The 9,898-nt window shown below is 43.8% G+C and overlaps 39 non-coding genes and 5 pseudogenes across 39 annotated transcripts; all 44 read left to right on the top strand.

The window, feature by feature from the left end:
• The first annotated feature begins 74 nt into the window (after nucleotides 1-74).
• Nucleotides 75-183, top strand: LOC131726677 (5S ribosomal RNA; annotated as a pseudogene).
• A 100-nt stretch (nucleotides 184-283) lies between these two features.
• On the top strand, nucleotides 284-402 carry LOC131726257 (5S ribosomal RNA). The gene has a single exon (XR_009321440.1). It is a non-coding gene; the product is annotated as a 5S ribosomal RNA (ribosomal RNA).
• Nucleotides 403-516: 114 nt separating this feature from the next.
• Nucleotides 517-635, top strand: LOC131725581 (5S ribosomal RNA). The gene has a single exon (XR_009320760.1). It is a non-coding gene; the product is annotated as a 5S ribosomal RNA (ribosomal RNA).
• A 100-nt stretch (nucleotides 636-735) lies between these two features.
• LOC131725580 (5S ribosomal RNA) lies at nucleotides 736-854 on the top strand. Its single transcript, XR_009320759.1, has one exon. It is a non-coding gene; the product is annotated as a 5S ribosomal RNA (ribosomal RNA).
• A 100-nt stretch (nucleotides 855-954) lies between these two features.
• LOC131725579 (5S ribosomal RNA) lies at nucleotides 955-1,073 on the top strand. Its single transcript, XR_009320758.1, has one exon. It is a non-coding gene; the product is annotated as a 5S ribosomal RNA (ribosomal RNA).
• Nucleotides 1,074-1,173: 100 nt separating this feature from the next.
• On the top strand, nucleotides 1,174-1,292 carry LOC131726321 (5S ribosomal RNA). The gene has a single exon (XR_009321507.1). It is a non-coding gene; the product is annotated as a 5S ribosomal RNA (ribosomal RNA).
• Nucleotides 1,293-1,392: 100 nt separating this feature from the next.
• LOC131726104 (5S ribosomal RNA) lies at nucleotides 1,393-1,511 on the top strand. The gene has a single exon (XR_009321287.1). It is a non-coding gene; the product is annotated as a 5S ribosomal RNA (ribosomal RNA).
• Nucleotides 1,512-1,611: 100 nt separating this feature from the next.
• On the top strand, nucleotides 1,612-1,730 carry LOC131725578 (5S ribosomal RNA). Its single transcript, XR_009320757.1, has one exon. It is a non-coding gene; the product is annotated as a 5S ribosomal RNA (ribosomal RNA).
• A 114-nt stretch (nucleotides 1,731-1,844) lies between these two features.
• LOC131726676 (5S ribosomal RNA) lies at nucleotides 1,845-1,953 on the top strand (annotated as a pseudogene).
• A 100-nt stretch (nucleotides 1,954-2,053) lies between these two features.
• Nucleotides 2,054-2,172, top strand: LOC131725576 (5S ribosomal RNA). The gene has a single exon (XR_009320755.1). It is a non-coding gene; the product is annotated as a 5S ribosomal RNA (ribosomal RNA).
• Nucleotides 2,173-2,283: 111 nt separating this feature from the next.
• Nucleotides 2,284-2,402, top strand: LOC131726135 (5S ribosomal RNA). Its single transcript, XR_009321318.1, has one exon. It is a non-coding gene; the product is annotated as a 5S ribosomal RNA (ribosomal RNA).
• A 114-nt stretch (nucleotides 2,403-2,516) lies between these two features.
• LOC131726320 (5S ribosomal RNA) lies at nucleotides 2,517-2,635 on the top strand. The gene has a single exon (XR_009321506.1). It is a non-coding gene; the product is annotated as a 5S ribosomal RNA (ribosomal RNA).
• Nucleotides 2,636-2,735: 100 nt separating this feature from the next.
• On the top strand, nucleotides 2,736-2,854 carry LOC131725575 (5S ribosomal RNA). Its single transcript, XR_009320754.1, has one exon. It is a non-coding gene; the product is annotated as a 5S ribosomal RNA (ribosomal RNA).
• Nucleotides 2,855-2,954: 100 nt separating this feature from the next.
• LOC131725574 (5S ribosomal RNA) lies at nucleotides 2,955-3,073 on the top strand. The gene has a single exon (XR_009320753.1). It is a non-coding gene; the product is annotated as a 5S ribosomal RNA (ribosomal RNA).
• A 114-nt stretch (nucleotides 3,074-3,187) lies between these two features.
• LOC131726134 (5S ribosomal RNA) lies at nucleotides 3,188-3,306 on the top strand. The gene has a single exon (XR_009321317.1). It is a non-coding gene; the product is annotated as a 5S ribosomal RNA (ribosomal RNA).
• Nucleotides 3,307-3,420: 114 nt separating this feature from the next.
• Nucleotides 3,421-3,539, top strand: LOC131726302 (5S ribosomal RNA). Its single transcript, XR_009321488.1, has one exon. It is a non-coding gene; the product is annotated as a 5S ribosomal RNA (ribosomal RNA).
• Nucleotides 3,540-3,653: 114 nt separating this feature from the next.
• On the top strand, nucleotides 3,654-3,772 carry LOC131726280 (5S ribosomal RNA). Its single transcript, XR_009321464.1, has one exon. It is a non-coding gene; the product is annotated as a 5S ribosomal RNA (ribosomal RNA).
• Nucleotides 3,773-3,872: 100 nt separating this feature from the next.
• Nucleotides 3,873-3,991, top strand: LOC131725573 (5S ribosomal RNA). Its single transcript, XR_009320752.1, has one exon. It is a non-coding gene; the product is annotated as a 5S ribosomal RNA (ribosomal RNA).
• A 100-nt stretch (nucleotides 3,992-4,091) lies between these two features.
• LOC131726301 (5S ribosomal RNA) lies at nucleotides 4,092-4,210 on the top strand. The gene has a single exon (XR_009321487.1). It is a non-coding gene; the product is annotated as a 5S ribosomal RNA (ribosomal RNA).
• Nucleotides 4,211-4,324: 114 nt separating this feature from the next.
• LOC131725572 (5S ribosomal RNA) lies at nucleotides 4,325-4,443 on the top strand. Its single transcript, XR_009320751.1, has one exon. It is a non-coding gene; the product is annotated as a 5S ribosomal RNA (ribosomal RNA).
• A 100-nt stretch (nucleotides 4,444-4,543) lies between these two features.
• On the top strand, nucleotides 4,544-4,662 carry LOC131726299 (5S ribosomal RNA). Its single transcript, XR_009321485.1, has one exon. It is a non-coding gene; the product is annotated as a 5S ribosomal RNA (ribosomal RNA).
• Nucleotides 4,663-4,776: 114 nt separating this feature from the next.
• Nucleotides 4,777-4,895, top strand: LOC131726298 (5S ribosomal RNA). Its single transcript, XR_009321484.1, has one exon. It is a non-coding gene; the product is annotated as a 5S ribosomal RNA (ribosomal RNA).
• Nucleotides 4,896-5,009: 114 nt separating this feature from the next.
• Nucleotides 5,010-5,128, top strand: LOC131725571 (5S ribosomal RNA). The gene has a single exon (XR_009320750.1). It is a non-coding gene; the product is annotated as a 5S ribosomal RNA (ribosomal RNA).
• Nucleotides 5,129-5,228: 100 nt separating this feature from the next.
• On the top strand, nucleotides 5,229-5,347 carry LOC131726297 (5S ribosomal RNA). The gene has a single exon (XR_009321483.1). It is a non-coding gene; the product is annotated as a 5S ribosomal RNA (ribosomal RNA).
• Nucleotides 5,348-5,461: 114 nt separating this feature from the next.
• LOC131725570 (5S ribosomal RNA) lies at nucleotides 5,462-5,580 on the top strand. The gene has a single exon (XR_009320749.1). It is a non-coding gene; the product is annotated as a 5S ribosomal RNA (ribosomal RNA).
• A 100-nt stretch (nucleotides 5,581-5,680) lies between these two features.
• Nucleotides 5,681-5,799, top strand: LOC131725569 (5S ribosomal RNA). Its single transcript, XR_009320748.1, has one exon. It is a non-coding gene; the product is annotated as a 5S ribosomal RNA (ribosomal RNA).
• Nucleotides 5,800-5,913: 114 nt separating this feature from the next.
• On the top strand, nucleotides 5,914-6,032 carry LOC131726296 (5S ribosomal RNA). Its single transcript, XR_009321482.1, has one exon. It is a non-coding gene; the product is annotated as a 5S ribosomal RNA (ribosomal RNA).
• A 114-nt stretch (nucleotides 6,033-6,146) lies between these two features.
• Nucleotides 6,147-6,265, top strand: LOC131725568 (5S ribosomal RNA). The gene has a single exon (XR_009320747.1). It is a non-coding gene; the product is annotated as a 5S ribosomal RNA (ribosomal RNA).
• A 100-nt stretch (nucleotides 6,266-6,365) lies between these two features.
• On the top strand, nucleotides 6,366-6,484 carry LOC131725567 (5S ribosomal RNA). Its single transcript, XR_009320746.1, has one exon. It is a non-coding gene; the product is annotated as a 5S ribosomal RNA (ribosomal RNA).
• Nucleotides 6,485-6,598: 114 nt separating this feature from the next.
• LOC131725565 (5S ribosomal RNA) lies at nucleotides 6,599-6,717 on the top strand. The gene has a single exon (XR_009320744.1). It is a non-coding gene; the product is annotated as a 5S ribosomal RNA (ribosomal RNA).
• Nucleotides 6,718-6,817: 100 nt separating this feature from the next.
• Nucleotides 6,818-6,936, top strand: LOC131725564 (5S ribosomal RNA). Its single transcript, XR_009320743.1, has one exon. It is a non-coding gene; the product is annotated as a 5S ribosomal RNA (ribosomal RNA).
• A 100-nt stretch (nucleotides 6,937-7,036) lies between these two features.
• Nucleotides 7,037-7,155, top strand: LOC131725563 (5S ribosomal RNA). The gene has a single exon (XR_009320742.1). It is a non-coding gene; the product is annotated as a 5S ribosomal RNA (ribosomal RNA).
• A 100-nt stretch (nucleotides 7,156-7,255) lies between these two features.
• Nucleotides 7,256-7,374, top strand: LOC131725562 (5S ribosomal RNA). The gene has a single exon (XR_009320741.1). It is a non-coding gene; the product is annotated as a 5S ribosomal RNA (ribosomal RNA).
• Nucleotides 7,375-7,474: 100 nt separating this feature from the next.
• On the top strand, nucleotides 7,475-7,593 carry LOC131725561 (5S ribosomal RNA). Its single transcript, XR_009320740.1, has one exon. It is a non-coding gene; the product is annotated as a 5S ribosomal RNA (ribosomal RNA).
• Nucleotides 7,594-7,707: 114 nt separating this feature from the next.
• Nucleotides 7,708-7,816, top strand: LOC131726835 (5S ribosomal RNA; annotated as a pseudogene).
• A 114-nt stretch (nucleotides 7,817-7,930) lies between these two features.
• Nucleotides 7,931-8,049, top strand: LOC131725560 (5S ribosomal RNA). Its single transcript, XR_009320739.1, has one exon. It is a non-coding gene; the product is annotated as a 5S ribosomal RNA (ribosomal RNA).
• A 114-nt stretch (nucleotides 8,050-8,163) lies between these two features.
• Nucleotides 8,164-8,272, top strand: LOC131726675 (5S ribosomal RNA; annotated as a pseudogene).
• Nucleotides 8,273-8,372: 100 nt separating this feature from the next.
• LOC131726149 (5S ribosomal RNA) lies at nucleotides 8,373-8,491 on the top strand. Its single transcript, XR_009321332.1, has one exon. It is a non-coding gene; the product is annotated as a 5S ribosomal RNA (ribosomal RNA).
• A 100-nt stretch (nucleotides 8,492-8,591) lies between these two features.
• On the top strand, nucleotides 8,592-8,710 carry LOC131725559 (5S ribosomal RNA). The gene has a single exon (XR_009320738.1). It is a non-coding gene; the product is annotated as a 5S ribosomal RNA (ribosomal RNA).
• A 114-nt stretch (nucleotides 8,711-8,824) lies between these two features.
• LOC131725558 (5S ribosomal RNA) lies at nucleotides 8,825-8,943 on the top strand. The gene has a single exon (XR_009320737.1). It is a non-coding gene; the product is annotated as a 5S ribosomal RNA (ribosomal RNA).
• A 100-nt stretch (nucleotides 8,944-9,043) lies between these two features.
• Nucleotides 9,044-9,162, top strand: LOC131725557 (5S ribosomal RNA). The gene has a single exon (XR_009320736.1). It is a non-coding gene; the product is annotated as a 5S ribosomal RNA (ribosomal RNA).
• A 100-nt stretch (nucleotides 9,163-9,262) lies between these two features.
• On the top strand, nucleotides 9,263-9,371 carry LOC131726834 (5S ribosomal RNA; annotated as a pseudogene).
• A 114-nt stretch (nucleotides 9,372-9,485) lies between these two features.
• LOC131725556 (5S ribosomal RNA) lies at nucleotides 9,486-9,604 on the top strand. The gene has a single exon (XR_009320735.1). It is a non-coding gene; the product is annotated as a 5S ribosomal RNA (ribosomal RNA).
• Nucleotides 9,605-9,718: 114 nt separating this feature from the next.
• LOC131725554 (5S ribosomal RNA) lies at nucleotides 9,719-9,837 on the top strand. The gene has a single exon (XR_009320733.1). It is a non-coding gene; the product is annotated as a 5S ribosomal RNA (ribosomal RNA).
• Nucleotides 9,838-9,898: the final 61 nt, after the last annotated feature.

Raw genomic sequence — 9,898 nt, 5'->3', positions numbered from 1 at the left:
AGGACAAAAGGAAATTTTGGAGGAATCACCCCCAGCTCACTAAACATAAAAGTCATGAAAGCAGAAATGCAATCGCCTGCGGCCACACCACCTTGAATAAGCCTGATCTCAGAAGCTAAGCAATGTTGGGCTTGGTTAGTACTTGGATGGGAGACCACCTGGGAATATCAAGTGCTGCAGGCATTACATTTTACAATTGAAATGTGTGGAGGACAAAAGGAAATTTTGGAGGAATCACCCCCAGCTCACTAAACATAAAAGTCATGAAAGCAGAACTGCAATCGCCTGCGGCCACACCACCTTGAATAAGCCTGATCTCGTCTGATCTCAGAAGCTAAGCAATGTTGGGTTTGGTTAGTACTTGGATGGGAGACCACCTGGGAATATCAAGTGCTGCAGGCATTACATTTTTGTAATTACATTTTACAATTGAAATGTGTGGAGGACAAAAGGAAATTTTGGAGGAATCACCCCCAGCTCACTAAACATAAAAGTCATGAAAGCAGAAATGCAATCGCCTGCGGCCACACCACCTTGAATAAGCCTGATCTCGTCTGATCTCAGAAGCTAAGCAATGTTGGGCTTGGTTAGTACTTGGATGGGAGACCACCTGGGAATATCAAGTGCTGCAGGCATTACATTTTACAATTGAAATGTGTGGAGGACAAAAGGAAATTTTGGAGGAATCACCCCCAGCTCACTAAACATAAAAGTCATGAAAGCAGAAATGCAATCGCCTGCGGCCACACCACCTTGAATAAGCCTGATCTCGTCTGATCTCAGAAGCTAAGCAATGTTGGGCTTGGTTAGTACTTGGATGGGAGACCACCTGGGAATATCAAGTGCTGCAGGCATTACATTTTACAATTGAAATGTGTGGAGGACAAAAGGAAATTTTGGAGGAATCACCCCCAGCTCACTAAACATAAAAGTCATGAAAGCAGAAATGCAATCGCCTGCGGCCACACCACCTTGAATAAGCCTGATCTCGTCTGATCTCAGAAGCTAAGCAATGTTGGGCTTGGTTAGTACTTGGATGGGAGACCACCTGGGAATATCAAGTGCTGCAGGCATTACATTTTACAATTGAAATGTGTGGAGGACAAAAGGAAATTTGGGAGGAATCACCCCCAGCTCACTAAACATAAAAGTTATGAAAGCAGAACAGCAATCGCCTGCGGCCACACCACCTTGAATAAGCCTGATCTCGTCTGATCTCCGAAGCTAAGCAATGTTGGGCTTGGTTAGTACTTGGATGGGAGACCACCTGGGAATATCAAGTGCTGCAGGCATTACATTTTACAATTGAAATGTGTGGAGGACAAAAGGAAATTTTGGAGGAATCACCCCCAGCTCACTAAACATAAAAGTCATGAAAGCAGAAATGCAATCGCCTGCGGCCACACCACCTTGAATAAGCCTGATCTCGTCTGATCTCAGAAGCTAAGCAATGTTGGGCTTGGCTAGTACTTGGATGGGAGACCACCTGGGAATATCAAGTGCTGCAGGCATTACATTTTACAATTGAAATGTGTGGAGGACAAAAGGAAATTTTGGAGGAATCACCCCCAGCTCACTAAACATAAAAGTCATGAAAGCAGAAATGCAATCGCCTGCGGCCACACCACCTTGAATAAGCCTGATCTCGTCTGATCTCAGAAGCTAAGCAATGTTGGGCTTGGTTAGTACTTGGATGGGAGACCACCTGGGAATATCAAGTGCTGCAGGCATTACATTTTTGTAATTACATTTTACAATTGAAATGTGTGGAGGACAAAAGGAAATTTTGGAGGAATCACCCCCAGCTCACTAAACATAAAAGTCATGAAAGCAGAAATGCAATCGCCTGCGGCCACACCACCTTGAATAAGCCTGATCTCAGAAGCTAAGCAATGTTGGGCTTGGTTAGTACTTGGATGGGAGACCACCTGGGAATATCAAGTGCTGCAGGCATTACATTTTACAATTGAAATGTGTGGAGGACAAAAGGAAATTTTGGAGGAATCACCCCCAGCTCACTAAACATAAAAGTCATGAAAGCAGAAATGCAATCGCCTGCGGCCACACCACCTTGAATAAGCCTGATCTCGTCTGATCTCAGAAGCTAAGCAATGTTGGGCTTGGTTAGTACTTGGATGGGAGACCACCTGGGAATATCAAGTGCTGCAGGCATTACATTTTTGTAATTACATTTTACAATTGAAATGTGTGGACAAAAGGAAATTTTGGAGGAATCACCCCCAGCTCACTAAACATAAAAGTCATGAAAGCAGAAATGCAATCGCCTGCGGCCACACCACCTTGAATAAGCCTGATCTCATCTGATCTCAGAAGCTAAGCAATGTTGGGCTTGGTTAGTACTTGGATGGGACACCACCTGGGAATATCAAGTGCTGCAGGCATTACATTTTTGTAATTACATTTTACAATTGAAATGTGTGGACGACAAAAGGAAATTTTGGAGGAATCACCCCCAGCTCACTAAACATAAAAGTCATGAAAGCAGAAATGCAATCGCCTGCGGCCACACCACCTTGAATAAGCCTGATCTCGTCTGATCTCCGAAGCTAAGCAATGTTGGGCTTGGTTAGTACTTGGATGGGAGACCACCTGGGAATATCAAGTGCTGCAGGCATTACATTTTACAATTGAAATGTGTGGAGGACAAAAGGAAATTTTGGAGGAATCACCCCCAGCTCACTAAACATAAAAGTCATGAAAGCAGAAATGCAATCGCCTGCGGCCACACCACCTTGAATAAGCCTGATCTCGTCTGATCTCAGAAGCTAAGCAATGTTGGGCTTGGTTAGTACTTGGATGGGAGACCACCTGGGAATATCAAGTGCTGCAGGCATTACATTTTACAATTGAAATGTGTGGAGGACAAAAGGAAATTTTGGAGGAATCACCCCCAGCTCACTAAACATAAAAGTCATGAAAGCAGAAATGCAATCGCCTGCGGCCACACCACCTTGAATAAGCCTGATCTCGTCTGATCTCAGAAGCTAAGCAATGTTGGGCTTGGTTAGTACTTGGATGGGAGACCACCTGGGAATATCAAGTGCTGCAGGCATTACATTTTTGTAATTACATTTTACAATTGAAATGTGTGGAGGACAAAAGGAAATTTTGGAGGAATCACCCCCAGCTCACTAAACATAAAAGTCATGAAAGCAGAAATGCAATCGCCTGCGGCCACACCACCTTGAATAAGCCTGATCTCATCTGATCTCAGAAGCTAAGCAATGTTGGGCTTGGTTAGTACTTGGATGGGACACCACCTGGGAATATCAAGTGCTGCAGGCATTACATTTTTGTAATTACATTTTACAATTGAAATGTGTGGAGGACAAAAGGAAATTTTGGAGGAATCACCCCCAGCTCACTAAACATAAAAGTCATGAAAGCAGAAATGCAATCGCCTGCGGCCACACCACCTTGAATAAGCCTGATCTCGTCTGATCTCAGAAGCTAAGCAATGTTGGGCTTGGTTAGTACTTGGATGGGAGACCACCTGGAAATATCAAGTGCTGCAGGCATTACATTTTTGTAATTACATTTTACAATTGAAATGTGTGGAGGACAAAAGGAAATTTTGGAGGAATCACCCCCAGCTCACTAAACATAAAAGTCATGAAAGCAGAAATGCAATCGCCTGCGGCCACACCACCTTGAATAAGCCTGATCTCGACTGATCTCAGAAGCTAAGCAATGTTGGGCTTGGTTAGTACTTGGATGGGAGACCACCTGGGAATATCAAGTGCTGCAGGCATTACATTTTACAATTGAAATGTGTGGAGGACAAAAGGAAATTTTGGAGGAATCACCCCCAGCTCACTAAACATAAAAGTCATGAAAGCAGAAATGCAATCGCCTGCGGCCACACCACCTTGAATAAGCCTGATCTCGTCTGATCTCAGAAGCTAAGCAATGTTGGGCTTGGTTAGTACTTGGATGGGAGACCACCTGGGAATATCAAGTGCTGCAGGCATTACATTTTACAATTGAAATGTGTGGAGGACAAAAGGAAATTTTGGAGGAATCACCCCCAGCTCACTAAACATAAAAGTCATGAAAGCAGAAATGCAATCGCCTGCGGCCACACCACCTTGAATAAGCCTGATCTCGTCTGATCTCAGAAGCTAAGCAATGTTGGGCTTGGTTAGTACTTGGATGGGAGACCACCTGGAAATATCAAGTGCTGCAGGCATTACATTTTTGTAATTACATTTTACAATTGAAATGTGTGGAGGACAAAAGGAAATTTTGGAGGAATCACCCCCAGCTCACTAAACATAAAAGTCATGAAAGCAGAAATGCAATCGCCTGCGGCCACACCACCTTGAATAAGCCTGATCTCGTCTGATCTCAGAAGCTAAGCAATGTTGGGCTTGGTTAGTACTTGGATGGGAGACCACCTGGGAATATCAAGTGCTGCAGGCATTACATTTTACAATTGAAATGTGTGGAGGACAAAAGGAAATTTTGGAGGAATCACCCCCAGCTCACTAAACATAAAAGTCATGAAAGCAGAAATGCAATCGCCTGCGGCCACACCACCTTGAATAAGCCTGATCTCGTCTGATCTCAGAAGCTAAGCAATGTTGGGCTTGGTTAGTACTTGGATGGGAGACCACCTGGAAATATCAAGTGCTGCAGGCATTACATTTTTGTAATTACATTTTACAATTGAAATGTGTGGAGGACAAAAGGAAATTTTGGAGGAATCACCCCCAGCTCACTAAACATAAAAGTCATGAAAGCAGAAATGCAATCGCCTGCGGCCACACCACCTTGAATAAGCCTGATCTCGTCTGATCTCAGAAGCTAAGCAATGTTGGGCTTGGTTAGTACTTGGATGGGAGACCACCTGGAAATATCAAGTGCTGCAGGCATTACATTTTTGTAATTACATTTTACAATTGAAATGTGTGGAGGACAAAAGGAAATTTTGGAGGAATCACCCCCAGCTCACTAAACATAAAAGTCATGAAAGCAGAAATGCAATCGCCTGCGGCCACACCACCTTGAATAAGCCTGATCTCGTCTGATCTCAGAAGCTAAGCAATGTTGGGCTTGGTTAGTACTTGGATGGGAGACCACCTGGGAATATCAAGTGCTGCAGGCATTACATTTTACAATTGAAATGTGTGGAGGACAAAAGGAAATTTTGGAGGAATCACCCCCAGCTCACTAAACATAAAAGTCATGAAAGCAGAAATGCAATTGCCTGCGGCCACACCACCTTGAATAAGCCTGATCTCGTCTGATCTCAGAAGCTAAGCAATGTTGGGCTTGGTTAGTACTTGGATGGGAGACCACCTGGAAATATCAAGTGCTGCAGGCATTACATTTTTGTAATTACATTTTACAATTGAAATGTGTGGAGGACAAAAGGAAATTTTGGAGGAATCACCCCCAGCTCACTAAACATAAAAGTCATGAAAGCAGAAATGCAATCGCCTGCGGCCACACCACCTTGAATAAGCCTGATCTCGTCTGATCTCAGAAGCTAAGCAATGTTGGGCTTGGTTAGTACTTGGATGGGAGACCACCTGGGAATATCAAGTGCTGCAGGCATTACATTTTACAATTGAAATGTGTGGAGGACAAAAGGAAATTTGGGAGGAATCACCCCCAGCTCACTAAACATAAAAGTCATGAAAGCAGAAATGCAATCGCCTGCGGCCACACCACCTTGAATAAGCCTGATCTCGTCTGATCTCAGAAGCTAAGCAATGTTGGGCTTGGTTAGTACTTGGATGGGAGACCACCTGGGAATATCAAGTGCTGCAGGCATTACATTTTTGTAATTACATTTTACAATTGAAATGTGTGGAGGACAAAAGGAAATTTGGGAGGGATCACCCCCAGCTCACTAAACATAAAAGTCATGAAAGCAGAAATGCAATCGCCTGCGGCCACACCACCTTGAATAAGCCTGATCTCGTCTGATCTCAGAAGCTAAGCAATGTTGGGCTTGGTTAGTACTTGGATGGGAGACCACCTGGAAATATCAAGTGCTGCAGGCATTACATTTTTGTAATTACATTTTACAATTGAAATGTGTGGAGGACAAAAGGAAATTTTGGAGGAATCACCCCCAGCTCACTAAACATAAAAGTCATGAAAGCAGAAATGCAATCGCCTGCGGCCACACCACCTTGAATAAGCCTGATCTCGTCTGATCTCAGAAGCTAAGCAATGTTGGGCTTGGTTAGTACTTGGATGGGAGACCACCTGGGAATATCAAGTGCTGCAGGCATTACATTTTACAATTGAAATGTGTGGAGGACAAAAGGAAATTTTGGAGGAATCACCCCCAGCTCACTAAACATAAAAGTCATGAAAGCAGAAATGCAATCGCCTGCGGCCACACCACCTTGAATAAGCCTGATCTCGTCTGATCTCAGAAGCTAAGCAATGTTGGGCTTGGTTAGTACTTGGATGGGAGACCACCTGGGAATATCAAGTGCTGCAGGCATTACATTTTTGTAATTACATTTTACAATTGAAATGTGTGGAGGACAAAAGGAAATTTTGGAGGAATCACCCCCAGCTCACTAAACATAAAAGTCATGAAAGCAGAAATGCAATCGCCTGCGGCCACACCACCTTGAATAAGCCTGATCTCGTCTGATCTCAGAAGCTAAGCAATGTTGGGCTTGGTTAGTACTTGGATGGGAGACCACCTGGGAATATCAAGTGCTGCAGGCATTACATTTTACAATTGAAATGTGTGGAGGACAAAAGGAAATTTTGGAGGAATCACCCCCAGCTCACTAAACATAAAAGTCATGAAAGCAGAAATGCAATCGCCTGCGGCCACACCACCTTGAATAAGCCTGATCTCGTCTGATCTCAGAAGCTAAGCAATGTTGGGCTTGGTTAGTACTTGGATGGGAGACCACCTGGGAATATCAAGTGCTGCAGGCATTACATTTTACAATTGAAATGTGTGGAGGACAAAAGGAAATTTTGGAGGAATCACCCCCAGCTCACTAAACATAAAAGTCATGAAAGCAGAAATGCAATCGCCTGCGGCCACACCACCTTGAATAAGCCTGATCTCGTCTGATCTCAGAAGCTAAGCAATGTTGGGCTTGGTTAGTACTTGGATGGGAGACCACCTGGGAATATCAAGTGCTGCAGGCATTACATTTTACAATTGAAATGTGTGGAGGACAAAAGGAAATTTTGGAGGAATCACCCCCAGCTCACTAAACATAAAAGTCATGAAAGCAGAAATGCAATCGCCTGCGGCCACACCACCTTGAATAAGCCTGATCTCGTCTGATCTCAGAAGCTAAGCAATGTTGGGCTTGGTTAGTACTTGGATGGGAGACCACCTGGGAATATCAAGTGCTGCAGGCATTACATTTTACAATTGAAATGTGTGGAGGACAAAAGGAAATTTTGGAGGAATCACCCCCAGCTCACTAAACATAAAAGTCATGAAAGCAGAACAGCAATCGCCTGCGGCCACACCACCTTGAATAAGCCTGATCTCGTCTGATCTCAGAAGCTAAGCAATGTTGGGCTTGGTTAGTACTTGGATGGGAGACCACCTGGGAATATCAAGTGCTGCAGGCATTACATTTTTGTAATTACATTTTACAATTGAAATGTGTGGAGGACAAAAGGAAATTTTGGAGGAATCACCCCCAGCTCACTAAACATAAAAGTCATGAAAGCAGAAATGCAATCGCCTGCGGCCACACCACCTTGAATAAGCCTGATCTCAGAAGCTAAGCAATGTTGGGCTTAGTTAGTACTTGGATGGGAGACCACCTGGGAATATCAAGTGCTGCAGGCATTACATTTTTGTAATTACATTTTACAATTGAAATGTGTGGAGGACAAAAGGAAATTTTGGAGGAATCACCCCCAGCTCACTAAACATAAAAGTCATGAAAGCAGAAATGCAATCGCCTGCGGCCACACCACCTTGAATAAGCCTGATCTCGTCTGATCTCAGAAGCTAAGCAATGTTGGGCTTGGTTAGTACTTGGATGGGAGACCACCTGGGAATATCAAGTGCTGCAGGCATTACATTTTTGTAATTACATTTTACAATTGAAATGTGTGGAGGACAAAAGGAAATTTTGGAGGAATCACCCCCAGCTCACTAAACATAAAAGTCATGAAAGCAGAAATGCAATCGCCTGCGGCCACACCACCTTGAATAAGCCTGATCTCAGAAGCTAAGCAATGTTGGGCTTGGTTAGTACTTGGATGGGAGACCACCTGGGAATATCAAGTGCTGCAGGCATTACATTTTACAATTGAAATGTGTGGAGGACAAAAGGAAATTTTGGAGGAATCACCCCCAGCTCACTAAACATAAAAGTCATGAAAGCAGAAATGCAATCGCCTGCGGCCACACCACCTTGAATAAGCCTGATCTCGTCTGATCTCAGAAGCTAAACAATGTTGGGCTTGGTTAGTACTTGGATGGGAGACCACCTGGGAATATCAAGTGCTGCAGGCATTACATTTTACAATTGAAATGTGTGGAGGACAAAAGGAAATTTTGGAGGAATCACCCCCAGCTCACTAAACATAAAAGTCATGAAAGCAGAAATGCAATCGCCTGCGGCCACACCACCTTGAATAAGCCTGATCTCGTCTGATCTCAGAAGCTAAGCAATGTTGGGCTTGGTTAGTACTTGGATGGGAGACCACCTGGGAATATCAAGTGCTGCAGGCATTACATTTTTGTAATTACATTTTACAATTGAAATGTGTGGAGGACAAAAGGAAATTTTGGAGGAATCACCCCCAGCTCACTAAACATAAAAGTCATGAAAGCAGAAATGCAATCGCCTGCGGCCACACCACCTTGAATAAGCCTGATCTCGTCTGATCTCAGAAGCTAAGCAATGTTGGGCTTGGTTAGTACTTGGATGGGAGACCACCTGGGAATATCAAGTGCTGCAGGCATTACATTTTACAATTGAAATGTGTGGAGGACAAAAGGAAATTTTGGAGGAATCACCCCCAGCTCACTAAACATAAAAGTCATGAAAGCAGAAATGCAATCGCCTGCGGCCACACCACCTTGAATAAGCCTGATCTCGTCTGATCTCAGAAGCTAAGCAATGTTGGGCTTGGTTAGTACTTGGATGGGAGACCACCTGGGAATATCAAGTGCTGCAGGCATTACATTTTACAATTGAAATGTGTGGAGGACAAAAGGAAATTTTGGAGGAATCACCCCCAGCTCACTAAACATAAAAGTCATGAAAGCAGAAATGCAATCGCCTGCGGCCACACCACCTTGAATAAGCCTGATCTCAGAAGCTAAGCAATGTTGGGCTTAGTTAGTACTTGGATGGGAGACCACCTGGGAATATCAAGTGCTGCAGGCATTACATTTTTGTAATTACATTTTACAATTGAAATGTGTGGAGGACAAAAGGAAATTTTGGAGGAATCACCCCCAGCTCACTAAACATAAAAGTCATGAAAGCAGAAATGCAATCGCCTGCGGCCACACCACCTTGAATAAGCCTGATCTCGTCTGATCTCAGAAGCTAAGCAATGTTGGGCTTGGTTAGTACTTGGATGGGAGACCACCTGGGAATATCAAGTGCTGCAGGCATTACATTTTTGTAATTACATTTTACAATTGAAATGTGTGGAGGACAAAAGGAAATTTTGGAGGAATCACCCCCAGCTCACTAAACATAAAAGTCATGAAAGCAGAAATGCAATCGCCTGCGGCCACACCACCTTGAATAAGCCTGATCTCGTCTGATCTCAGAAGCTAAGCAATGTTGGGCTTGGTTAGTACTTGGATGGGAGACCACCTGGGAATATCAAGTGCTGCAGGCATTACATTTTACAATTGAAATGTGTGGAGGACAAAAGGAAATTTTGGAGGAATCACCCCCAG

This window comes from Acipenser ruthenus, unplaced genomic scaffold (genome assembly GCF_902713425.1).
Source record: "Acipenser ruthenus unplaced genomic scaffold, fAciRut3.2 maternal haplotype, whole genome shotgun sequence".
Taxonomy (NCBI): domain Eukaryota; kingdom Metazoa; phylum Chordata; class Actinopteri; order Acipenseriformes; family Acipenseridae; genus Acipenser; species Acipenser ruthenus.
Note: the sequence above shows the minus strand (reverse complement) of the source record. Positions and strands in the feature narration are given on the sequence as shown.